We start from the raw sequence: 24,897 nt of genomic DNA, 5'->3' as shown, positions 1-24,897 counted from the left end.
TTTTCCTTGCAATAAAATAGGATAGAACTGTTAGGACTGTCTTTGATAACCAGTAGACTTCAGAATGGATATATCTGCCTCCTAGAACCCCTAACTTCTGATGAAGACCTAAATGATTTCTACAGCTGCTGAGATAAATCATCTTTTTTTTTCTTTTTCTTTTTTAGGAATCTATCTTCTTTTCCTTTCATGGTCATATTGCAGTATGTTTTCTGTATAGATCTACCACTTTAGAGCTTACAGAAGTAGAATATGTATTCACGTGTATCTTGGAGTTTATGCTTTTAGTCTCTTCCTTTAAATAGTTTTGCCCTCCCCAGTGTTTCCTTCCCCCATGGGTATTTAATCATGTATATGACAAACCAGCACTACATGTGATTCTCCTAGTAGTGCCATATGGTTTCCCTGAATGGGAATAGATGGAGGAATTTATTGACTTTGATCATCGCACTATAACAAATACAATTATGGCACAGGAAACTTCCTACTTTAGTTCAAGAGAAAATGGTGTAACCCCCTCCTTTGGATGATTTGTGTGTCTGAATGAATCAGGAGGTTTTCTCCAGATCCCATCCTCTTTCATATATAATCATTGAGATGACATGTCCATATGCATTACTAGTGAAGGATTTCTCTCCACCCCCACCTTGCCAATCAAATAATCACTGCTTAAAACAGAGGGAATGATTTAGCAGTTGAAGTGTTGGCTTTGAAACACTTAGACTTGGTGGCATCTTTTAAAGTTTCATCAGGATTGACTTAGTCCCTCATCCTGGAAATACCACAACCACATGGAACCCTAAGTCATTGCAGAAGAGCTGTTTTTGTAAGAAACCCCAAACCTGGAGGCCCCATTTTCTCTGAGATTGTTGAACATACAAAGCATGTGTTTGTGAATTGTGGCCTTAACTGTCAGGCCTCTGAGCCCAAGCCAAGCCATCGCATCCCCTGTGACTTGCATGTATATACGCCCAGATGGCCTGAAGTAACTGAAGAATCACAAAAGAAGTGAATATGCCCTGCCCCACCTTAACTGATGACATTCCACCACAAAAGAAGTGTAAATGGCCGGTCCTTGCCTTAAGTGATGACATTACCTTGTGAAAGTCCTTTTCCTGGCTCATCCTGGCTCAAAAAGCACCCCCACTGAGCACCTTGCGACCCCCACTCCTGCCCGCCAGAGAACCCCCCTTTGACTGTAATTTTCCTTTACCTACCCAAATCCTATAAAACGGCCCCACCCCTATCTCCCTTCGCTGACTCTCTTTTCGGACTCAGCCTGCCTGCACCCAGGTGAAATAAACAGCCATGTTGCTCACACAAAGCCTGTTTGGTGGTATCTTCACATGGACGTGCATGAAATTTGGTGCCGTGACTTGGATCGGGGGACCTCCCTTGGGAGATCAATCCCCTGTCCTCCTGTTCTTTGCTCCATGAGAAAGATCCACCTACGACCTCAGGTCCTCAGACCGACCAGCCCAAGGAACATCTCACCAATTTTAAATCAGGTAAGCGGCCTCTTCTTACTCTCTTCTCCAACCTCTCTCACTGTCCCTCAACCACTTTCTCCTTTCCACTCTTCAATCTCTCCCATCTCTTAATTTCAATTCCTTTCATTTTTTGGGAGAGACAAGGGAGACACGTTTTATCCATGGACCCAAAACTCCAGTGCCGGTCACGGACTGGGAAGGCAGCTTTCCCTTGGTGTTTAATCATTGCAGGGACACCTCTCTGATTATACACCCACGTTTCAAGGGTGTCAGACCACGCAGGGATGCCTGCCTTGGTCCTTCACCCTTATCGGCAAGTCCCACTTTTCTGGGGAAGGGGCAAGTACCTCAACCCCTTCTCTCCTTGTCCCTACCCCTTCTCTGCTTTTCCGGGGACAGGGCAAGTACCCCAACCCCTTCTCTCCTTGTCTCTACCCTTCTCTGCTTTTCTGGGAGAGGGGCAAGTACCCCTCAACCCCTTCTCCTTCACCCTTAGCGTCAAGTCCCACTTTTCTGGGAGAGGGGAAAGTACCCCTCAACCCCTTCTCCTTCACTCTTAGCGGCAAGTCCCGCTTTTCTAGAGGAGGGGCAAGTACCCCAACCTCGTATCTCTGTGTCCCAATCCCTTATTTCCATGCCCCGACCTCTTATCTCTGTGCCCCGACCCCTTATTTCTGCACCCCATCCCTTATTTCCATGCCCCGACCTCTTATCTCTGCACCCCAACCCCTTTTCCCACTTTTCTGGAAGGTAAGAACCCCCAAACCTCTTCCCTCCATTTCTCTACTCTTCCTTTTCTCTAGGCTTGCTTCCTTCACTATGGGCAACCTTCTACCCTCCATTCCTCCTTCTACTCCCTTGGCCTGTGTTCTCAAAAACTTAAAACCTCTTTAACTCACACCTGACCTAAAACCTAAATGCCTTATTTTCTTCTGCAATGCCGCTTGACCCCGATACAAACTCGACAGTAGTTCCAAATAGCCAGAAAATGGAACTTTGAATTTTTCCATCCTGCAAAATCTAAATAATTCTTGTCATAAAATAGGCAAACAGTCTGAGGTGCCTGATGTCCAGGCATTCTTTTACACATCAGTCCCTTCCTAGTCTTTGTGCCCAGTGCAACTTGTCCCAAATCTTCCTTCTTTCCCTCCCGCCTGTCCCCTCAGTACCAACCCCAAGCGTCGCTGAGTCTTTCTAATCTTCCTTTTCTACAGACCCATCTGACCTCTCCCTTCCTCCCCAGGCTGCTCCTCGCCAGGCTGAGCTAGGTCCCAATTCTTCCTCAGCCTCTGCTCCTCCACCCTATAATCTTTTTATCACCTCCTCTCCTCACACTTGGTCCGGCTTACAGTTTCGTTCCGTGACTAGCCCTCCCGCTCCTGCCCAGCAATTTACTCTTAAAAAGTGGCTGGAGCTAAAGGCATAGTCAAGGTTAATGCTCCTTTTTCTTTATCCCAAATCAGATAGCGTTTAGGCTCTTTTTCATCAAATATAAAAATCCAGCCCAGTTCATGACTTGTTTGGCAGCAACCCCGAGACACTTTACAGCCCTAGACCCTAAAAGGTCAAAAGGCCATCTTATTCTCAAAATACATTTTATTACCCAATCTGCTCCCGACATTAAATAAAACTCCAAAAATTAAATTCCGGCCCTCAAACCCCACAACAGGATTTAATTAACCTCGCCTTCAAGGCACAATAATAGAAAAAAGTTGCAATTCCTTGCCTCCACTGTGAGACAAACCCCAGCCACATCTCCAGCACACAAGAACTTCCAAACGCCTGAATCACAGCGGCCAGGCGTTCCTCCAGAACCTCCTCCCCCAGGAGCTTGCTACACATGCTGAAAATCTGGCCACTGGGCCGAGGAATGCCCGTAGCCCGGGATTCCTCCTAAGCCGCATCCCATCTGTGTGGGACCCCACTGAAAATCGGACTGTTCAACTCACCTGGCAGCCACTCCCAGAGCCCCTGGAACTCTGGCCCAAGGCTCTCTGACTGACTCCTTCCCAGATCTTCTTGGCTTAGTGGCTGAAGACTGACACTGCCCGATCGCCTCGGAAGCTCCCTAGACCATCACGGACGCCGAGCTTCGGGTAACTCTCACAGTGGAAGGTAAGCCCGTCCCCTTCTTAATCAATACGGAGGCTACCCACTCCACATTACCTTCTTTTCAAGGGCCTGTTTCCCTTGCCTTCATAACTGTTGTGGGTATTGACGGCCAGGCTTCTAAACCTCTTAAAACTCCCCAACTCTGGTGCCAACTTAGACAATACTCTTTTAAGCACTCCTTTTTAGTTATCCCCACCTGCCCAGTTCCCTTATTAGGCTGAGACACTTTAAATTATCTGCTTCCCTGACTATTCCTGGACTACAGCTATATCTCATTGCCTCCCTTCTTCCCAATCCAAAGCCTCCTTTGCATCCTCCACTTGTATCCCCCCACCTTAACCCACAAGTATAAGATACCTCTACTCCCTCCTTGGCGACCGACCATGCACCCCTTACCATCTCATTAAAACCTAATCACCCTTACCCCACTCAACACCAATATCCCACCCCGCAGCATGCTTTAAAAAGATCAAAGCCTGTTATCACTCGCCTGCTACAGCATGGCCTTTTAAAGCCTATAAACTCTCCTTACAATTCCCCCATTTTACCTGTCCTAAAACCAGACAAGCCTTACAAGTTAGTTCAGGATCTGCGCCTTATCAACCAAATTGTTTTGCCTATCCACCCCATGGTGCCAAACCCATATACTCTCCTATCCTCAATACCTGCCTCTACAACCCATTATTCTGTTCTAGATCTCAAACATGCTTTCTTTACTATTCCTTTGCACCCTTAATCCCAGCCTCTCTTCGCTTTCACTTGGACTGATCCTGACACCCATCAAGCTCAGCAAATTACCTAGGCTGTACTGCCGCAAAGCTTCACAGACAGCCCCCATTACTTCAATCAAGCCCAAATTTCTTCCTCATCTGTTACCTATCTCGGCATAATTCTCATAAAAACACACATGTTCTCCCTGCCAATCGTGTCCGACTGATCTCTCAAACCCCAGCACTTCCTACAAAACAACAACTCCTTTCCTTCCTAGGCATGGTTAGTGCGGTCAGAATTCTTATACAAGAGCCAGGACCACACCCTGTAGCCTTTCTGTCCAAACAACTTGACCTTACTGTTTTAGCCTAGCCCTCATGTCTGCATGCAGCGGCTGCCGCTGCTTTAATACTTTTAGAGGCCCTCAAAATCACAAACTATGCTCAACTCACTCTCTACAGTTCTCATAACTTCCAAAATCTATTTTCTTCCTCATACCTGACGCATATACTTTCTGCTCCCCGGCTCCTTCAGCTGTACTCACTCTTTAAGTCCCACAATTACCATTGTGCCTGGCCCAGACTTCAATCTGGCCTCCCACATTATTCCTGATACTGCACCTGACCCCCATGACTGTATCTCTCTGATCCACCTGATAGTCACCCCATTTCCCCATATTTCCTTCTTTCCTGTTCCTCACCCTGATCACGCTTGATTTATTGATGGCGGTTCCACCAGGCCTAATCGCCACACACCAGCAAAGGCAGGTTATGCTATAGTACAAGCCACTAGCCTGCCTCTTAGAACCTCTCATTTCCTTTCCATCGTGGAAATCTGTCCTCAAGGAAATAACTTCTCAGTGTTCCATCTGCTATTCTACTACTCCTCAGGGATTATTCAGGCCCCCTCCCTTCCCTACACATCAAGCTCGAGGATTTGCCCCACCCAGGACTGGCAAATTAGCTTTACTCAACATGCCCTGAGTCAGATAACTAAAATACCTCTTAGTCTAGGTAGACACTTTCACTGGATAGGTAGAGCCCTTTCCTACAGGGTCTGAGAAGGCCACCGCAGTCATTTCTTCCCTTCTGTCAGACATAATTCCTCAGTTTAGCCTTCCCACCTCAATACAGTCTGATAACAGATGAGCCTTTATTATTCAAATCAGCCAAGCAGTTTTTCAGGCTCTTAGTATTCAGTGAAACCTTTATATCCCTTACGTTCCTCCGTCTTCAAGAAAAGTAGAATGGACTAAAGGTCTTTTAAAAACACACCTCACCAAGCTCAGCCACCAACTTAAAAAGGACTGGACAATACTTTTACCACTTTCCCTTCTCAGAATTCAGGCCTGTCTTCGGAATGCTACAGGGTACAGCCCATTTAAGCTCCTGTATAGATGCTCCTTTTTGTTAGGCCCCAGTCTCATTCCAGACACCAGACCAACTTAGACTGTGCCCCAAAAAACTTGTCATCCCTACTATCTTCTGTCTAGTCATACTCCTATTCACCGTTCTCAACTACTCATACATGCCCTGCTCTTGTTTACACTGCCGGTTTACACTGTTTTTCCAAGCCATCACAGCTGATATCTCCTGGTGCTATCCCCAAACTGCCACTCCTAACTCTTGAAGTAAATAAATAATCTTTGCTGGCATGACTATGCTGAATCTCCTTAGGCACTCTCTAATCAGATATCCTGAGTCGTCCCAATTCTTAGACCTTTTATACCTGTTTTTCTTCTTCTGTTATTGCATTTAGTTTCTCAATTCATCCAATACCGTATCCAGGCCATTACCAATCATTCTATACGACAAATGTTTCCTCTAACATCCCCACAATATCACCCCTTACCACAAGACCTCCCTTCAGCTTAATCTCTCCCACTCTAGGTTCCCATGCCGCCCCTAATCCCGCTTGAAGCAGCCCTGAGAAACATCGCCCATTCTCTCTCCATACCACCTCCCAAAAATTTTCGCCACCCCAACACTTCAACACTATTTTGTTTTATTTTTCTTATTAATATAAGAAGGCAGGAATGTCAGGCCTCTGAGCCTAAGCCAAGCCATGGCATCCCCTGTGACTTGCACGTATACGCCCAGATGGCCTGAAGTGACTGAAGAATCACAAAAGAAGTGAATATGCCCTGCCCCACCTTAACTGATGACATTCTACCACAAAAGAAGTGTAAATGGCCGGTCCTTGCCTTAAGTGATGACATTACCTTGTGAAAGTCCTTTTCCTGGCTCATCCTGGCTCAAAAAGCACCCCTACTGAGCACCTTGCGACCCCCACTCCTGCCCACCAGAGAACAACCCCCCTTTGACTGTAATTTTCCTTTACCTACCCAAATCCTATAAAACGGCCCCACCCCTATCTCCCTTCGCTGACTCTCTTTTCGGACTCAGCCTGCCTGCACCCAGGTGAAATAAACAGCCATGTTGCTCACACAAAGCCTGTTTGGTGGTATCTTCACACAGACGTGCATGAAATTAACCATACAAACTAAGAACCTAAAATTCAGGTCTTTGTTATGCCTGGGCCGTTTTACAATTTTAAATAGACAATGTAGGCTGAATAGTTAGTTCAGTTTTTAACTTACAGTACTATGAGCATTTTGACATATTCGGAGTTCTTTCATTCTTTTTATAGTTCTATACTTGTCTCTAGGAGTAAATAAGTCACTTTGTTTTGATAAATTACCAGGTGGGTGTTGTTTTCTGAAACTTTAGCAAAATTAGCCTTCTCCTTACTTTGAGTTCTTAAGGAAGGGAAAAGAGAGAAAGTAAGTGAACTTCGAAACAGGACACCCAGCTGGAATTCCTGCTTTAAGCACTGTTTCTAATGAAGGCAACTGTCATGGAGTTACATGCCCCTTTAGCCTTGGCCTAGGCTTTTTGAGGACTGTCACTGTCACTATTGTGACCTATAGTTTGGTCAAATAATAAAGAATGAAAGAAGTCTCCTTTGCCCACAAAGCAATGGTACATGTAACGTAGTATCTGAGGAAGGCACTTAGAGGTGGAAACAAGGGGTCGAAGCAAGGGTCACTGGAATACAAGGAAATGCCTTTGTGTGGGAGACACAACCTGCTGTGTGATTGCCAAGCTCTCTCTGGAGGAGAATCAGGCAAATTTGTTCTCACACTTGATGGGACAGGAAGGGTCCCCAGGGGCGTGCAGTCCATCAGGAAGCTGGGTTACTGAGAAACACAAGAGCCCACTTAGCACAGATCTGAATGAAAATCCTTTCAAACAATAAAAACTTAGCAGTAAGGCCCTCTGTTTCAGGCTTCATTTAAATGGCAACAGTTCTGTGTCTCTTGGCATCCCTGAAGCTTCGGCCCCTGTTGTCCCCTAAGTCTGGCATCTCACAGTGTTAGAGAGCTGCTTGGACAATCATTCTCCTGCACTCCCTCTCCGAGGTGGCTATCATCTGGGGTTCCTGGGCTCCTGGGTAATTTCTCATGTGTTTTTTGTCTGTGAGACCCTGCTTGTGTTCTTGTTGTCTAGGGAGTCTGTGGCAAATCCTCCCAGCCTTGGGAACAAAGGGGGTTCTGATAAGTGTCTCATCAGCAGCTGATCTCTATTAAACAATACATGCCTTTTCTTTTTGTTTTTTTTCCCTAACATCCTGCTGGTTGCCAATGGCACTGTGTCGCCCTCATCCAAACACCACTAAGGAATGGGATCCTTGTGACTTTTCTTTACAAAACAGCCAGTAGGTCTCAATAAGGGCTCTTTCTTGACATCAATCACTGTCCTGTTGAGAGTCCTGGACAGGCCATTTTAATTGACCAGAACCAAATCCAGTTGTTCGGTCATGGAAAATGAATGCCATTAGATTGGTTTTCCTTTGCACACTTTGCAGAGTTAATGGTTAAACATACAAGCACTCTGTTAATAAAATGTAATCAACCAAATAATTTCAAAGGCTTTCTTAATCTTAAAAATTAGATGGAATTTCAGACATTATGATGAAAATAATCTTTGTAGTAATAGAAGGTTCTATGGCTCTTTTATTTTTCCATTACATAACTGACATTGAGATAGTGTGGGCAGGTGGTTTAGGGAACTGTTTAACCAGATTTGCTAATTTGGACAAACTTTTGAGCTACACAGAAAACTCAGTCCTCTTATTTGTAAAATGGGGATAATAATATCACTTATCTTCCACAGATATCATGAAGATTTAGTAAAAAAGTAAATGCTAGCCAACAAAAGTCTCCTTAGTACAAAGTATGCAGAAATTTCACAGTTGGCTAAATGAATTTGATTAAAATAAGTATATGAAATTAAGGCTTTAAAAATTACAGAGGGAAAAATTATAGCATTGTCTACATTTGGTGCATTATGTCACTATGCTAGATAAACACTTTTTTGTTATCTTCTTCTTCCATTTCTACCTAGGCTTGATGTATTCAGTGTTTAATTCCCCAGGGAGAATCAGGGAAGTACATGTGACTGATTTTTTCACCCCCTTCTCTGAGCCCATGCCTCTCGCCTGTGCATATATTTCTCATAGCACTTACTAAATTGTCTTGAGATTATCCATTTACCTGTCTGAATTTCCCACTAGGACAAGAGCTTTTTGAAAGCAGAGACTGTGTCTTATTTATCTTTGTATCACGAGCACCTTTCATAACACTTGGCACATAGAGCTGTGGTAGGTCCTGAATAAATGTTTCATGACTGACCGAATGTATTTTTAAGGACTTTTTGCCAGCCTGGAACAGTACTTAGCTATTATTAACTACAACTGGAAAAAATTTAAAAAATACAGTGTTATTACAGTGAAAAATATATTTTAAATATCAAATAATTTAAAAATAATTGTTATATTTTCAAATGTCTCAAAAATACGGGAAAGCTTAAAAAAGAAAGTAACAGATGCCCATACATCTATCATTAAAATTAAACAAATATAAATGCTTTGCTTTAGCTTGTTTTCTGTGTTTATAAAAAGTGTAATATTAAAGATGGAGCTACCCTCACCCACTTCAGCTCCTCACTCTCTTCTTCCCATTGCTTCTCCCTCCTCCCTTCCTCTCTGGAGGTAATTACCATCCTAAAATTGTGTGTATTCTGTCTACAGTAAAAGTATAAATCAACCGGATGTTTTTTTCTTTCATCAAAGTAGAGATTTTTTAAAAATATGAAGTCTTTTAAAATTTTCTCTCTTTTTCTGGTAAAATGCTCTTTTCTGTTAACCCGAAAGCCATGCTAACTAGAATAGGGGAAACTGTCACAGCATGTCTTTGGTTGGAGAGCCTGATTGGAGAAGGGTGCAGATTTTAAACATGACCATCTCATGACTTTTGTTTGCTTAATAAAAAAGTGTGATCTGGGAATTGAGACACCTTGCATTTCTTGGTCTTAAAACCACAAATGGTATATCTAAGAACTAGGCACTTCATTTTTCACAATCTACATACATTCTGGAAATAGTCACTAACCTTCTTGTCAGGGGTGAATAAGAATTTTTCTGCTTAAAGAAAAAAAATATTTATTTTGTTCATTTTCCTAGCCATATACCTTCACCTGTTCTCTTTCACTTTACTTCACTTTGTGCATGTAACATAGCAGAGTACACCTTAGGATTTAGTGTAATTTTACACAACTTGTTATATCCCAGATTCAATTTTTTTTTTAAATTCAGGCTTAACTCACATATTATGAAATTCACCCTTTTAATGTGTACAATTCAGCAGATTTTAGTATATTTGTGAGGTTGTGCAACTATCACCACTGTCTAATTCCAGAACATTTTCTTATCCCAAAAAGAAACTCATACCCATTAGCAGTCACTCTCTGTTTCCTCTCCTCCCCTAGCCCTAAGCAATCACAAATCTACTTTCTAATTCTATGGATTTACTTATTCTGGACATTTCATACAATTGAAGTCATAGGATATGTGGGCTTTTTGTGTCTGACTTCTTTCACTTAGCATAGGTTTTCAAGTTTCATCCATATTGTAGCATGTATCAGTACTTCATTCTGTTTCATGACTGAATCGTATTCCATTCTATGGATTTACCACATTTTGTTTGTTTAATCTTTCATTGGTTGATAAACTTTTGTGTCGTTTCTACTTTTTGGCTGCTATGAATAGTGCTGTTATGAGTATTAATGTACAAGTTTTTGTTGTCAGTTCTCTTGGGTATATGCACAGGAGTGTTATTACCAGGTTGCATGGTAACCCCATGTTTGACTTTTTGAGGAACTGGCAAATTGTTTCCCAAAGTGGCTGCATCATTTTACACTTGAAAAAACAGTGTATGAGTGTTCCAATTTTTCTACATCCTTAGCAATACTTATTATGGTTTGTCTTTTTGATTATAGCCATCTAGTGGGTGTGAAGTGGTATCTCATTATGATTTTGGTTTGCATTTCCCTAATGACTAATGATAGCTAACATCTTTTCATATGCTTATTGGCCACCTGCATATATTCTTTGGGGAAATATCTATACAAATCCTTTGCTCATTTATTAATTGAGTTATTTGTCTTTCATTGTTGAGTTGTAAGAGCTGTTTATAGAGCTCTTACAACAATAAAGGATTCTGGAAACTAGATTCTTTTCCAGATACATGAGATGTAAATATTTTCTCCCACCTTATTGCTGATCTTCTCACTTTTTGATAGTTTTCTTTGAAGCAAAGTTTTTAAAATTTTTGATGAAGTCCAGTTTTCAATTTTTTTATTCGTTGCTTGTGTTTTGGTTTCATATCTAGAAAAGCATTGCCTAATCTAAGGTTGTAAAGATTTAATCTCATGTTTTCTTTTAAGATTTTTAATAATTTTAGCTCTTATATTTAGATATTTGACTATTTGGAGTTAATTTTTATATATGGCATAAGATTGACATTCAGCTTCATTCTTTTGCATGTGCATATCTAGTTGTCTGAATGTCGTTTGTGGAAAAGCCTCTGTTTTCCCTCATTGAATTGTCCTGGCATCCTTATCAAAATCAATTGACCATGAATGCATGGGTTTATTTCTGGGCTCTCTATTCATTGATCTGTAGTTCTATCTTTATGGCAATACCATACAGTCTTCAATACTGTGGCTTTGTGGTAAATACTCTAGCTTTGAAATTGGAAATTGTGAGTCTCCAACTTTATTATACTTTTTCAAGATTGTTTTGGGTATGATAGGTCCTGAATTTCCATATGAATTTTGGGATCAGCTTTTCAGTGTTTGCAAAAGAGGCAGCTGAAATTTTGACAAGGATTATATTGAATCTGTAGATCAATTTGAAGAGTATTGCTGTCTAAACAATATTAAGTCTTCCAATCCATGAACATGGAATGTCTTTTCATTTATTTAGGTATTCTTTAATCCTTTTCAATGATGTTCTGCATTTTTCAGTGTGTATGTCTTACATTTCTTTGGTTACATCTATTCATAAGGTTTATTCTTGCTGATTCTTTTGTAAATAGAATTATTTTCTTAATTTTATCTTTGGATTGTTAATTACAAGTGCATAGAAATACAGTTAATTTTTTTGTATTGTCCATAACCTTGCTGAACTCACTTATTACCTCTAATAGGATTTTTTTGGGGGAGGGGCAGGTGTGGATCTCCTAGGACTTTCTGTGTATAAGATTATGTCGGCCGGGTGGCTCATGCCTGTAATCCCAGCACCTTGGGAGGCCAGACGGGTGGATCACGAGGTCAGGAGATCAAGACCATCCTGGCTAACAGGGTGAAACCCCGACTCTACTAAAAATACAAAAAAATTAGCCTGGTGTAGTGGCCGGCGCCTGTAGTCCCAACTACTCGGGAGGCTGAGGCAGGAAAATGGCATGAACGCCCGGGGTGGAGCTTGCAGTGAGCTGAGATCGTGCCACTGCACTCTAGCCTGGGTGACAGAGTGAGAGTCCATCTAAAAAAAAAAAAAAAAAAAGGATTATGTCATCTGCAAATACAGATAGTTTTATTTCTTCTTTTTCAATCTAGATTCCTTGTATTTCTTTTTCTTGCCTGACTGCCCTGGGTAGAATCTCCAATACAATGTTAACACATGTGGCAACAGTGAACATCTTTGTCTTGTTTTGGACCTTAGGAAAAAAGCTTTTAGACTTTTGCAATTAAGTATAACATGAATTGTGGGTTTTTCACAGATACACTTTATCAGGTTGAAAAGTGCCTTATATTCCTAGCCTGTTGCATGTTTTGCTTTTTAAAATTTTTAGTTGACATATAATAGCTATATACATATGTGGGGTTCAACATGATGTTTTGATATATGTACATATTTTAGAAAGATTAAATCAGGCTTATTAATATATTCATCACCTCACCTACTTATCTTTTTTAAATAATGAGAACATTTAAATTTTACTCTTTTAGCAATTTTGAAATATGCAGTATGTTAGTATGGTCACCATGCTGTGCAATAGATCTCTAAAACTGCTTCCTCTTGCCTAACTGAAACTGTGTACCTTTTCACCCATGACTACACTTTCCCCACCCTCCCCACCCCAGCCTTTGGTAATCACCATTTTACTCTCTGCCTCTATGAGTAATGATTTTTAAAATTCCAAATATAAGTGAGTTCATGGTGTGTTTGTTCTTTCCGGGACTGTCTTATTTCACTTAGCATAATGTCTTCCAGCTTCATTTATGTTTTCACAAATGGTAAATTTTTTTTCATTTTAAAGGATGTATAGTATTCTATTGTGCATATATACCACATTTTCTTTATTCATTAATCTGTGGGGCTAATATGATAAATATTTGAGGAACTCAAACAACTTAATAGCAAGAAAAACAAATAACCTGATTTAAAAATGGGTAAAGGACCTGAACAGGCATTTCTCAAAAGAAGATATACAAATGGCCAAGAGATACATGAAAGATGGTCAACATCGCTAATCATCAGGGAAATGCAAATTAAAACTACAATGAGATACTACCTTATACCTGCTAAAAAGGCAGGTTATTATTGATTATTAGCCAAAAAGACAAGAGATAAGTACCGGTGAAGATGTGGAGAAGAGGGAACCCTGGTACACTGTTGGTAGGAATATAGATTAGTACAGCCATTATGAAAAATGATGTGGAGGTTCCACAAAAAGTTAAAAATAGAACTACCATATGATATGCAATTCCTTTTCTGGGTATGTATCCAAAGGAGCTGGTGTGTGTGTGTGTGTGTGTGTGTGTGTGTGTGTGTTTCATGGAAGCAGGTTGAATTTCATCAAATGCTTTTTTGTGTGTGTCTATTGAGATGATTATGTGGTTTCTTTGGCCCCATATTCTGTTAATATGGTGTATAACATTGATTAGTTTTGATATGTTGAAACAAACTTGTATACCTCAGATAAATCTCACTTGATTATGGCATATAGTTATTTTTATATGTTATTGAAATCAGTTTGCTAGTATTTTGTTGAGAATTTTTGTATCCATATTTATTACATTTATAAGAGCTACTGGTCTGTAGCTTTTTTTTTTTTTTCTTTTGATTGCTTTATCTAGTTTTGGTATCAGGTAAATACTGGCCTCATAGAATGATCTGGGAAATGTCTCCTCCCTTTCTATTTTTTGAAAAAGTTTGTGAAGAATTAGTGTTATTCTTATTAAATATGTGGTAGAACTTACCAGTGAAGAGATTTCGTTCTGACCTTTTTTCTGGTGGCAATTTTTTTGATTATTAGTTTAATATTTTAATTTGTTATAGATTGACTCAAATTTTCTATTTCTCCTTTAATCAGTTTAAGTAGACTGTATTCTTTTAGGAATTTGTCCATTTCATCTAATTAATCTAATTTGTTGGCATATGATTGTTCATAGTATTCTCTAATAATTCTTTTTATTTCTCAAAGATTGGTAGTAATATCCCCTTTCATTCCTGATTCAGTAATTTGAGTCTTTTTCTTTTTTTTTTAACCAGAGGGTTTATCAATTGTGTTGATCTTTTCAAAAAGCAAACTATCGGATATTGGGGGAAGATGGCAGATAGGAAACAGGGCTAACGTGCAGCTCCCACATGAATGGTCACAACAGTGTGTGCAGACTCACACTGTGAACTTTTCTCCAAGGATCACTGCAGGAACATACCAGGAAAACTGAAAGAATTCACACTTTGAAAGAAGCAGCATGCCACTGCAAATTCCATGAAACAGGTGAGAAACTGTGAGTTCCCAAAGTGTGAGGTGGGAACCTACCTCCAAACACACATTCCACCTGGGGAATCTGAAAATCCAGATCACAGGAGAAGGATTCAACCTTACCTAGAGATGAAATGGAGTTAAGAAGTCACCCTAAATATAAAAGTAGAAGTAGCAGCATGAAGTGCCTTGCACTTACTCCCAGTCTCTAGCTAAAGTCCAGGGGAGCTATCCCTGACTAAATCTCACAGGAGCCCTTTGGGAAGGCAGCCAGCAGAATTGGGGAGGGGTTGCAGAGAGAAGGAAACTCTCAACTGTAATTGGTAGTGGTTTAGACTGGGAACAATTTTTTTCTTAGTGGAGTCCAGGGGATGAGTGGATGCTGCTGTGGATATGAGCAAGCACAGGAGCGCAGGAGCTGCTGCTGCTCAAATAGGCAGACAGGGAGGGATGAGGTCTAAAGGTCACCTTGCTTTCTCAGTAGGGTAGCTCATGGTGCAAGGTCTGAGCAAGGCACTGCAGGAGTGAGACCAGCCTCACCAACTTCATGGGAGCTGAGTCAGGCTTCTCACTACTGGGTATCCCCCACTTCTATGGTGAACTATATGATACAGCAGAGGCAGCCAAGATCCCCTCTGGAATATAGCCCCAATGGACTGAGAACCCATCCCCCCAACAGTGACCATGGCAGGCCCTGCCCAAAGAGAGTCTGAGTTAAGAGCCACTTAATCCTGCCCTCACTTGATAGTATTTCGCTACCCACCCTGGTAGCTGAACACAAAACCTAGAAACTCTTGGGAACTTTATGACCCTGCCCATCACTGGAGAAACCAAAATACCATGGTCATCTTATGGCATGCTTAGAACCCCCTACTACTACCACAGCTGGTGCTCTCTTGAAAGTGCCACCTCCTGGCTAGAGGCCAAACAACTCAGGTCATTAAAGCAACTCATGACAGAATAAACCTGATCTCAGACAGGAGAATCCAACACATAATTCCACTGCTTACAACATCCCGGCTAACCAGCGGTCCTGAGTGTGTCCACATGATAATTTCACAGCTAGCATAACCAGCATTCAAGAAAGCCAGTACACTAAACATATCTGCAACCAAGGACTCTGACAGAGTCTGCTTCACTCTCCTGCCATCTCTACCAGAGCAGATGCTGGTATCCATGGCTGTGAGACCCGAATATGGATCACATCACAGGACCCTTTGCAGATATCCCCCAGCAGCAACCCAGAGCCTGGTAGTCCCACCGGGTGGCTAGACCCAGAAGAGCAATAACAATCACTGCAGTTCAGCTCTCAGAAAGCCACATCCCTAGAGGAAGGAGGAAAGCACCATATCAAGGGATTACCCCATGGGACAAGAGAATCTAAACAACAGGACTTGAGTTTCAGACCTCTCCACTGAAATAGTCTACCCAAATGAGAAGGAACCAGAAAAGTAATTCTGGTAATATGACAAAACAGGGTTCTATAACATCTGCTAAAGATCACACCAGCTCCTCAGCAATGAATCCAAACCAAGAAGAAATCTCTGAAGTGCCAGATAAAGAATTCAGAAGGTTGATTATTAAGCTACTCAAGGAGATACCAAAGAAAGGTGAAAAACAACCTAAAGAAATTTTAAAAAGATACAGATACAGATGAAAAATTCTCCTGAGAAATAGATATGATAAAAACAAAACAATCACAACTTCCAGAAACGAAAGACACACTTAGAGAAATACAAAATGCAGTTGAAAGTTTCAACAGTAGACTAGAACAAGTAGAAAACAGAATTTCAGAGTTTGAAGACAAGTCTTCCAAATTAACCCAATCTGATAAAGTAAAATAAAAAATAATTTTAAAAAATGAACAAAGCCTCTAAGAAATTTGGGATTATGTTAAACAGCCAAACCTAACAATAATTGGTGTTTCTGAAGAAGAAGAGAAATCTAAAAGTTTGGAAAACTTATTTGAGGGAATAATCGAAGAAAATTTCCCTGTCCTTGCTAGAGATCTAGACATCCAAATACAAGAAGTTCAAAGAACACCTGGGAAATTCATCACAAAAAGATCTTCACTTAGGTACATAGCCATCAGATTATCTAAAGTCAAGACAAATGAAAGAATATTAAGAGCTTTGAGAAAAAAGCATCAGATAACCCATAAAGGAAAACCTATCAATTAACAGCAGACTTCTTGGCAGAAACCTTACAGGCCAGAAAGGATTGGGGTCCCATCTTTAGCCTCCTGAAACAAAATAATTGTTAGCCAAGAATTTTGTATTCAGCAAAACTAAGCTTCATAAATGAGGGAAAGATAAAGTGTTTTTTGGACAAACAAATGCTGAAAGAATTAATCACTACTAAGCCAGCACTACAACATGCCTAAAGAAGTTCTAAATCTTTAAAGAAAACCTCAAAATACACCAAAGTAGAACCTCCTTAAAGCATAAATCTCACAGGGCGTATAAAACAATAACACAATGGAAAAAAACCCAAGGTATTAAGGCAACAACTAACATGATGAATAGAACAGTACCTCACATCTTAATACCAACGTTGAATGTAAATGGCTTAAATGCTCCATTTAAAAGATACAGAATGGCAAAATGAATAAAAATCCACCAACCAAGTACCTGCTGTCTTCAAGAGACTCACCAAACACGTAAGGACTCACATAAACTTAAGGTAGTGGAGTGGAAAAAGATATTTCACACATATGGAAACCCAAAATGAGCAGGAGTAGCTATTCTTATGTCAGATGAAAGATACTTTAAAGCAACAACAGTAAAAGAAGACAAAGAGGGACATTATATAATGGAAAAAGGAATAGTCCACAGGAAAATACCACAATTCTAAGTATATATGCACCTAACACTGGAGCTCCCAAATTGTAATAAAACAATTACAACTAGACCTAAGAAATGAGATAGATGGCAATGCAATAATAGTGGGAGACTTCAGTTCTGCACTGACAGCACTACACAGGTCATCAAGACAGAAAGTCAACAAAGAAACAATTGACTTAAACTATACCATAGAACCTATGGACTTAACAGGTATTTTCAGAACATTCTACCCAACAACTGCAGAATATACATTCTTTTCTTCAACACATGGAACATTCTCCAAGATAGATCAGATGATAGGTCACAAAACAAGTCTCAGTAAATTTAAGAAAATCAAAGTTATATCAAGTATCCTCTCAGACCATAGTGGAATAAAACTGGAAATTAACTCCAAAAGGAACTCTTAAAACTGTAAAAATCCATGGAAATTATATAATCTGCTCTTGAATGATCTTTGGTTCAACCATGAAATCAAGATGGAAATTAAAAAATTATTTCAGCTGAGCAATAATAGTGATACAAGTTATCAAAACCTCTGGGGTACAGCAAAAGCAATGCTAAGAGGAAGGTTTACAGCATGAAATGCCTACATCAAAAAGTCTGAAAGAGTGCTAATAAACAATCTGTCACACTTCACAGAACTAGAGAAATAAGAACAAACAAAACCCAAACCCAGTAGAAGAAAATAAATAACGAAGATCATAGCAGAACTAAACAAAATTGAAACAATAAAATAACACAAAAGGTAAATGAAACAAAAAGCTGGTTCTTTGAAAAGATAAACAAAATTGGTAGACCATTAGTGTGATTAACCAAGAAAAGAAGAGAGAAGATCTAAATAAGCTCAATTAGAAATGAAATAGGAAATTTGTAACTGATATCACAGAAATGCAAAAGATCATTCAAGGCTACTATGAACACCTTTACACACACAAAGTAAAAATCTAGAGATGGATAAATCTCTGGAAATATACAACACCCTCAGATTAAATTAGAAATAAATAGAAACTCTGAACAGATCAATAACAAGTAGCAAGATTGAAACAGTAATAAAAGAATTGCCAACAAAAAAAGTCCAGGACCAGATGGATTCACTGCTGAATTCTATCAGACATTGAAAGAATAATTGGTACCAATCTTACTGAAATTACTCCAAAAGATAGAGAAAGAGGGAATCCTCTTTAAATCATTCTATGAAGCCAGTATTACCCTGATAACAAAACCAGGAAAGGACACAACAAAAAAAGAAAATTAGAGACCAATATCCCTGATGAACATAGATGCAAAAATCCTCAACAAAATACTAGCTAACCAAATCCAACAGCATATCAAAAAGATAATCCACCATGATCAAGTGGGTTTCATACCAGGGATGCAGGGATGGTTTAACATATACAAGTTAATAAATGTGATACACCATATAAACAGAATGAAAAACAAAAATCATATTAGGTAAGTGCAAAAGTAATTGTGGTCTTTGCGTTGTTGAAATTTGCTGTTTGAGCCGCCCCGTCCGGGAGGTGAGGGGCGCCTCTGCCCGGCCGCCCCTACTGGGAAGTGAGGAGCCCCTCTGCCCGGCCAGCCGCTCTGTCCGGGAGGGAGGTTGGGGGGTCAGCCCCCCGCCCGGCCAGCCGCCCCGTCCGGGAGGGAGGTGGGGGGGGTCAGCCCCCCGCCCGGCCAGCCGCCCCATCCGGGAGGGAGGTGGGGGGGTCAGCCCCCCGCCCGGCCAGCCGCCCCGTCCGGGAGGGAGGTGGGGGGGTCAGCCCCCCGCCCAGCCAGCCGCCCCGTCCGGGAGGGAGGTGGGGGGGTCAGCCCCCCACCTGGCCAGCCGCCCCGTCCGGGAGGGAGGTGGGGGGGTCAGCCCCCCGCCCGGCCAGCCGCCCTGTCGGGGAAGTGAGGGGCGCCTCTGCCCGGCCGCCCCTACTGGGAAGTGAGGAGCCCCTCTGCCTGGCCAGCCGCCCTGTCCGGGAGGGAGGTGGGGGGTCGGCCCCCCGCCCGGCCAGCCGCCCCGTCCGGGAGATGAGGGGCGCTTCTGCCCGGCCGCCCCTACTGGGAAGTGAGGAGCTCCTCTGCCCGGCCACCACCCCATCTGGGAGGTGTGCTCAACAGCTCATTGAGAACGGGCCATGAAGACAATGGCGGTTTTGTGGAATAGAAAGGGGGGAAAGGTGGGGAAAGGATTGAGAAAGCGGATGGTTGCCGTGTCTGTGTAGAGGGAGGTAGACATGGGAGACTTTTCATTCTGTTCTGTACTAAGAAAAATTCTGCCTTGGGATCCTGTTGATCTGTGACCTTACCCCCAACCCTGTGCTCTCTGAAACATGTGCTGTATCCACTCAGGGTTGAATGGATTAAGGGCGGTGCAAGATGTGCTTTGTTAAACAGATGCTTGAAGGCAGCATGTTCGTTAAGAGTCATCACCACTCCCTAATCTCAAGTACCCAGGGACACAAACACTGCGGAGGGCCTCAGGGTCCTCTGCCTAGGAAAACCAGAGAACTTTGTTCACTTGTTTATCTGCTGACCTTCCCTCCACTATTGTCCTGTGACCCTGCCAAATCCCCCTCTGCGAGAAACACCCAAGAATGATCAATAAAAAATAAAAAAAAAATAAAAAAAGATAAAAAAGAAATTTGCTGTTTGATATTGGAATACATTCTTAAATAAATGTGGTTATGTTATACATCATTTTAATGGGCATATCTTGCTTTATGATTTTTTGCTAGTGATGTATTACTTGATGTTTATTTTATGTTTATTTTAGACTATGGAAATGATGTTAGAAAGCAAATTTAAGCTAATTTCTTATTTGTATTCAAAATGGGTTGTATAGCAGTGGAGACAACTTGCAACATCAGCAACACATTTGGCCCTGGAACTGCTAATGAATGTACAGTGCAGTGATGGTTCAAAAAGTTTTGCAAAGGAGACAAGAGCCTTGAAGATGAGGAGCATGGTGGTGGCGGGCCATCAGAAGTTGACAGTGACCAATTGAGAGCAATCATCGAAGCTGATCCTCTTACAACTACACAAGAAGTTGCAGAAGAACTCAATGCCTACCATTCTATGGTCACTTGGCATTTGACACAAATTGTAAAGGTGAAAAAGCTGAATAAATGGGTGCCTCATGAGTGAAAATCAAAAAAATCATCATTTTGAAGTGTCATCTCCTCTTACTCTTTGCAACAACAATTTGCAAGAACCATTTCTTGATCAGATTGTGACATGTGACAAAAATTGGATTTTATACAAGTGGCAATGGCCAGCTCAGCAGTTGGACCGAGAAGAAACTCCAAAACACTTCCCAAAGCCAACCTTGCACCAAAAAAGGTTATCGTCATTGTTTGGTGGTCTGCTGCCAATCTTATCCACTACAGCTTTCTGAATCCCGGCAAAACCATTATATCTGAAAATTATGCTCAGGAAGTCTATGAAATGCACTGAAAACTGCAATGCCTGGAGCTGGCATTGGTCAACAGAAAGGGCCCAATTCTTCTCAAAACAGTGCCTAACCACACGTCACACAACCAACACTTCAAAAATTGAACAAATTGTACTATGAAGTTTTGTCTAATCTGCAATATTCACTTGACCTCTCACCAACTGACTACCACTTCTTTAAGCATCTCAACAGCTTTTTGCAGGGAAAACACTTCCACAACCAGCTGGATGTAGAAAATGCTTTCCAAGCATTCACTGAATCTCAAGGCACAGATTTTTATGCTACAGGAATAAACAAACATTTCTTGTTGGCAAAAATGTGTTGATTGTAATGGTTCCTGTTTTGATTAATAAAGAGGTGGTTTGAGCCTAGTTATAATGACTGAAAATTCATGATCTGAAACTGCAATTACTTGTGCACCAACCTAATATGATCATCTCAATAGATGCAGAAAAAGCACTTGACAAAATTCAGCATCTTTTTATAATTAAAACCCTCAGCAAAGTTGGCATAGAAGGGATATACCTCAAGGTAATAAAAGCCATCTATGAAAAACCTACAGCCAGATTATACAGAATGGCGAAAGATTGAAAGCATTTCCCATGAGAACTGAAAAAGACAAAGATGCCCACATCTACCACTTCTATTCAATATAGTACTGGAAGTCCTAGCCAGAGCAATCAGACATGAGAAAGAAATAAAGGGCATCAAAATCAGTAAAGAGGAAGTTGAACTGTTGCTGTTTAGTGGTGATATGAATGTACACCTAGAAAACCCTAAAGAGTCATCCAAAAAACTGCTAGATCTGATAAATGAATTCAGCAAAGTTTCAGGATACAAAATCAAGGTACACAAATTAGTAGGACTACTATACACCAACAATGACCAAGCTGAGAAACTAACCGAGAACTCAATCCCTTTTACAACAGCTGCAAGAAATTAAAACACTTAGAAATATACTTAACCAAGAAGGTGAAAGATCTGTACAAGAAAAACTACAAAACCTGCTGAAAGAAATCATTAATCACTCAAACAAATGGAAACACATCCCATGCTCACAGATACGTAGAATCAATGGTGTGAAAATAACCATACTGCCAAAAGCAGTTTACAGATTGAATGCAATTCCATCAAAATACCACCATCATTCTTCATAGAACTAGAAAAAACAATCTGAAAATTCACATGAAACCAAAAAAAAAGAAAAGACCCCACATAGCCAAAGCAAGACTAAGCAAAAGAACAAATCTGGAAGCATCACATTACCCAGCAAAACAGCATGATACTGGTATAAAAATAGGCATGTAGACCAATGGAACAGAATAGAGAATCCAGAAATAAAGCCAAATACTTGCAGCCAACTGATCTTTGACAAAGCAAACAAAAACATAAAGTGGGGAAAAGTCACCCAATATCAACAAATAGAGCTGTGATAATTGGCAAGCTACATTTAGAAAAATGAAATGGATCCTCATCTCTCACCTTATGCAAAAATCAACTCAAGATGGATCAAAGACTTAAATCTAAGACCTGAAACTATAAAAATTCTAGAAGGTAACACTGGCAAAACTCTTCTAGACATTGGCTTAGGCAAAGAGTACATGACCAAGAACCCAAAAGCAAATGCAACAAAAACAAAAGTAAATAAATGGGACCTAATTAAACTAAAAAGCTTCTGCACAGTGAAAGAAACAATCAGCAAGAGTAAACAGACAACCCACAAAATGGGAGAAAATACTCACAAATTATGCATTCGACAAAGGACTAATATCAAGAATCTACAAGGAACTCAAATCAGCAAGAAAAAACAAATAATCCCATCAAAAAGTGGGCAAAGGACATGAATAGACAATTCTCAAAAGAAGATATACAAATGGCCGACAAACACATGCAAAGATGCGCAACATCACTATCAGGGAAATGCAAATCAAAACCACAACGAGATACTACCTTACTCCTGCAAGAATGGCCATAATTAAAAAAATAAATAAATAGTAGGTGTTGGAGTGGATATGGTGAAAAGGGAACACTTTTACACTGCTGGTGGGAATGTAAGCTAGTACAACCACTGTGTAAAACAGGAGGGATATTCCTTAAAGAACTAAAGTAGAACTACCATTTGATCCAGCAATCCCACTGCTGGGTAGAGAGTCTACCCAGAGGAAAATAAGTCATTATATGGTAAAGACACAAGCATATGCATGCATTATAAGTAAGAGGTAAGCTATGAGAATGCAAAGGCATAAGAATGATATCATGGACTTTGGGGATTCAGGGGGAAGAGGGAGGTGAGGGATAAACAACTACACATTGGGTACATTGTACACTGCTTGGGTGATGAGTACACCAAAATCTGAGAAATTACCACTAACGCATTAATCCATGCAACCAAAAACTACCAGAAAAGGATTGACATTAAAAAAAGTTAAAATAAAATAAAAATAAACTGAGAGGGAGGAAAGCCCTTTGAATTATGACACAGACGCCATAAACAATATGACTATAGGATAATATGTATTTTTAATTTTTTCAATCTTACTATATCAGATAGAAAATTATCAGACATTTGATAGCACATCCTCCCCACAAGAAAGGTGTGGGAAAACATCATGCATTCTTGGACTCAACAAAAATTTGCTTTTAAATACTAATTTTAGAATTATAATTGCACATTTAAATGAAACATATATAAGGTCATTGTATACTTAAATACTGCTTATAATAGCAAAAGACTGCAAACAACAACTTAAAAGTCTATCAGCAGGAGTCTTGTTAAAATATTATATAAATTATACAATGAAAAACTAAAAATTGTGCACCTGTATAGAGAATACCAATGCTCTCTAAGCATGGTGGAAAATTGTGTTCATATTATGCTAAAAATTTTATGGGGGAGAGAAAGAAAATATATACCTATAAAATTTGTAGACTGTTTCTCAAAGGATACATGAGAAATTTGTAAGAGAGAATGCAACTGGGGAGGAAAAATGGGTGGTGGAGTAGAGGAAAGGGAAATAAACTTAGTTTTCATTATTTAAAAAACCATCTGTTTTGTTGATTTGCTCTGCTTTTTGAGTTCTCTATTTTATTCATTTTCACCCTATTATGTATTATTTGCTTCCTCTGTTTGCTCTGGTTTTAATTTACTCTTCCTTTTCTAGTTTCTTTACCTTCGAGTTTAAAGTATTGATTTGAGATCTTTATTCTTTTTGAAAGTAAGTATTTACAGTTATAACTTTCCCTCTGAACACTGCTTTTATTGCATCCTATGTATTTTGGTATGTTGTGTGTTTGTTTTCATTCATTTCAGAGTATTTTCTAATTTCCCTTGTGATTTCTTCTTTGACTAAATAATTATGTGAAGTGTATCATTTAACTTCTACATATTTGGTAATTTCCCAATTTTCCTGTTGTTACTTATTCTAAATTTACTTCTGTTGGGGTCAGAGAGCACACCTTGTACAACTGTAGTCTTTTAAAATTTATTAAAACTTGTTTTGTGGCTTAGTATATGATCTATCTTGGAGAGTGTTCTTTTTAATCTTGAAGGGAATGTATATTCTGCTATTTTGGGGTTGAATGTTCTATGGATATGTTAGGTCTAGTTGGCCTGTAATGTTGTTCAAACTTCTGTTTCCTTGCTGATCTTCTGTCTAGTTTTTCTCTCCACTATTGAAAGTGGAGTATTGAAGTCTGCAACTCTTATTGTTGAATTGTCTGTTTCTGTCTTCAATTCTAAAAGTTTTTACTCCATGTATTGTAGGACTTTGTTGTTAGAGGCATATATATTTACAATTGTACAGATTCAGATTAAGATGGCATCAAATCATGCAAGATGAAACAGTCATATATGGGCTCATATAATATTAAAACTGGTGCCCTCCTTAACCTTTATTTAGTCACCTTCCAGATGAGAAAAAACTGAGATACACAAAAATTAAATGACTTTCCAAAGTGGTAAAGCCAGTAGTTATTACTAGAGGCAGGATTAAAATTAAGGTCTCTTGACTCACAATCAGACACCCATCTCTACTAGGGCCCAATAGCAGCCAGGAGCTGTTTTTTTGAACAGTATACATATATTGCCTTATTATTAAGCATATAAATTAATCTTTTTAGGGTTAAAGAGACAGATGAAAAATTATTTGTCAAATTTTCCTAAAATGAAAAGTTTCATGTAAATAT

The 24,897-nt window shown here is 40.1% G+C and overlaps 1 protein-coding gene and 1 long non-coding RNA gene across 4 annotated transcripts in view; both read left to right on the top strand.

Moving 5' to 3' along the window:
* Positions 1–24,897, top strand: part of LOC129144317 (uncharacterized) — a 172,201-nt gene that overhangs the window by 41,348 nt on the left and 105,956 nt on the right. The window lies entirely within an intron of this gene.
* On the top strand, positions 1,393–21,083 carry LOC129144318 (uncharacterized). The gene is made up of 3 exons (XR_008548651.2): positions 1,393–1,508; positions 14,211–14,442; positions 20,104–21,083. It is a non-coding gene; the product is annotated as an uncharacterized LOC129144318 (long non-coding RNA).

The sequence above is a fragment of the Pan troglodytes genome, chromosome 5 (assembly GCF_028858775.2).
Source record: "Pan troglodytes isolate AG18354 chromosome 5, NHGRI_mPanTro3-v2.0_pri, whole genome shotgun sequence".
In the NCBI taxonomy this organism is placed as follows: Eukaryota; Metazoa; Chordata; class Mammalia; order Primates; family Hominidae; genus Pan; species Pan troglodytes.
Note: the sequence above shows the minus strand (reverse complement) of the source record. Positions and strands in the feature narration are given on the sequence as shown.